We start from the raw sequence: 2,690 nt of genomic DNA, 5'->3' as shown, positions 1-2,690 counted from the left end.
TTGTCATGTACGTTTTAAATACTTTGCTTTTATTTTTTTGAGATGTAATATTGGTTAAGCATATAAACAACCATAGGCACCACATACAAAAATAATACAAGCATGCCACAAAGAGAAAATATTGTACATGGACTTTTTAGGTCAAAAACGCGTAAAGATAAAATCGAGAGGGAGGGTTCCATCTAATACTTTATTCATGCAAAAATAAAAACTAAACAAATTTCAGCTATAAAGTGTTCAATACACATACTGTACAGTACTATGTATCAGAATAGAATTGAACATTACAACATTATAAAAATGTAAATAGAAGTGCCTAAACTCTTAGCATATTACAATGTCCATTGGGCTGATGACTGTAGTTCCTCAACATGTTTTGCATGATAAGATGCCTGTTTCTTTAGGAGGACAGGTAGTTTATACTATAAAAAAGAAAATTGCATATACATATATATAAAAAAAAAATACCTAAGGCCCCTTTCACACTTTTTTAGGGGCTAAAAATAGCGCTTGTAATGTGTCTGAAAAATGCCTCATCTGCAATCCCACTGTGGAAGCTCGAGTGTTTTCACACTGGGGTGTTGCGCTGACAGGACGTTAAAAAAAAGTCCTGCAAGCAGCATCTTTGGGGCACTTTAGAAGCGGTGTATACACTGCTCCTAAAGCGCCCCTGCCCATTGAAATCAATGGGTAGCGCCCCGCACATTGAAATCAATGGCCAGCGCCGCTGAATCCCCACTTTGCGGGCGCTTTTAACCCTTTATTCGGCCGCTAGCAGGGATTAAATACGCCCCTCTAGCGTCCAAAAAGCGCCTCTAAAGCAACGGTAAAGCGCCGCGCTGTCAGTGTGAAAGTGCCCTAGGCATATACATTTTAACACACATCATAACTAAACCAAATCAAAAACAATACATACAGGCAAACAAGTGTAGTCAAAACTGCTCCCAAATAAAGTACTCCTATATGATGGCTGGAGCACACAGGGAAGGCCTACTAAATTATCTGGGATGGCTAGTCCAGACCAGCAAAGGGCCAAATAACGCTCCAGAGACCATTATACAAGAGAGAATCTTTTTTTTGTTTGGAAGCATTTCTTGTTCCAGCTGGCGAGCCTCAAATATATTGCAGATCCATGGACCCTATAGCGCATGATTTGACCCTTTGCTGGTCTGGACTAGCAACAGCACTCTAAACTGCTTTTAAACTACTATGGCTATATGTGCTTCACATAAAGCATTTATTGAAACAACCTGTATGATTTTTTGTTACACCACTGAAGAAAGGAAAAACTGAAACGCGTCAACTGTTTCCTCATCTACAAAGTCATCAAAAGGCTGTGTTATGTGGAAATATAATCTAAGCAATGCTCCTATAATAATAACAGCTGAATACTACGCATATATGTCAACCTTTACTAAAAGTCAATATAAGCCATAATTTATATTATATTTTTATGATTATTACCAATAAAACCCAATTTTTTTTACTGGGATAATATGTAGTGGTTACCTTTAGAGTCCCAAAGGGATTTAATATCTTCTTTAGATTAAAGTGTATCTATAGCCAAAACTTTTTTTTTGTTTTAGATAGTTTAGACATGGACTAAGATCCCTGCCAGATCATTTCTTTGCTGTTTGTTTTCAATTGTGGAACATTCTCTTCACTTCCTGTCCCAGAGATGCAGCAGAAAGTTACAGCAATTCTCCAAAATTGAGGGATATTTCCCACTTAGACAGTTGTTCCTGAAACAAATGTACTCATTAGCAGATTTCCCCTTACCTTTCATCCTGAGACAACAGATAATGCCGCGTACACACAATCGGAATTCCGGCCAGAAAAAGACAGATGAGAGCTTTTCATCGGAAAATGCAACCGTGTGTATGCTCCAATGGAATATAGCTGTCCGAATTTCCACCAGCCAAAAATTGATAGTATGTTCTCAATTTTCCAGACGGAAAAACTTTCTATCAGTAATTTCGATCGTGTGTATGCAATTCCGACACGCCAAAAATCACGCATGCTCAGATTCAACTATGAGACAGAAGCTATTGGCTACTGGCTATTGAACTTCCTTTTTCTAGTCCTGTCATACATGTTGTACGTCACCGCGTTATAAACGATCGGAATTTGATGTGACCGTGTGTAGGCAAGACAGCTTGAGCCGAATTCCGTCGGGAAAACCATCAGAGCTTTTTACAATGAGAATTCCGATTGTGTGTACGTGGCATAAAATTTTAGATTTCCCCTTACTTTTTGCTTAGTTACCATAATCATCAGGACAGTGCTGAATCCCCCCAATGGGGACAAAGATTGCAACAAAAACTTGACAGAGAGTATAACCCTTCCTTACGCCACCCAAAATGAGAAGAGTTTTGTGTAGAGATACGTTTAAAAGAAAAGATAAAGGCATTTTTGTTATTGTATAAAAAGATAAAGCAGAGAAAAGAAAATGAGAAAAGAAAAGAATTCCCAGGAGCCATACATCAAACAAAACCCTCATGTAAAGAGTGGAAGCAGCCTCAGCCTAGACTCTGTCCTGGCCGCAACCCTGACATGTTTCACCCCGTCCACAGGGCTTAGTCATGAGAATCCGTGGGCAGGGCAAAACATGTCAGGGGGTGTGGCCTGGATGGAGTCTATCTGAGGCTGCTTCCACTCTTTCCATGAGGGATTTTTGTGATGTGCAGCTC

The sequence above is a fragment of the Lithobates pipiens genome, unplaced genomic scaffold (assembly GCF_037356315.1).
Source record: "Lithobates pipiens isolate NorthernLeopardFrog02 unplaced genomic scaffold, aLitPip1_a1.2 Scaffold_16, whole genome shotgun sequence".
Classification (NCBI taxonomy): Eukaryota; Metazoa; Chordata; class Amphibia; order Anura; family Ranidae; genus Lithobates; species Lithobates pipiens.
The sequence above is the reverse complement of the archived record's forward strand: the minus strand, read 5'-3'. Positions refer to the sequence as shown.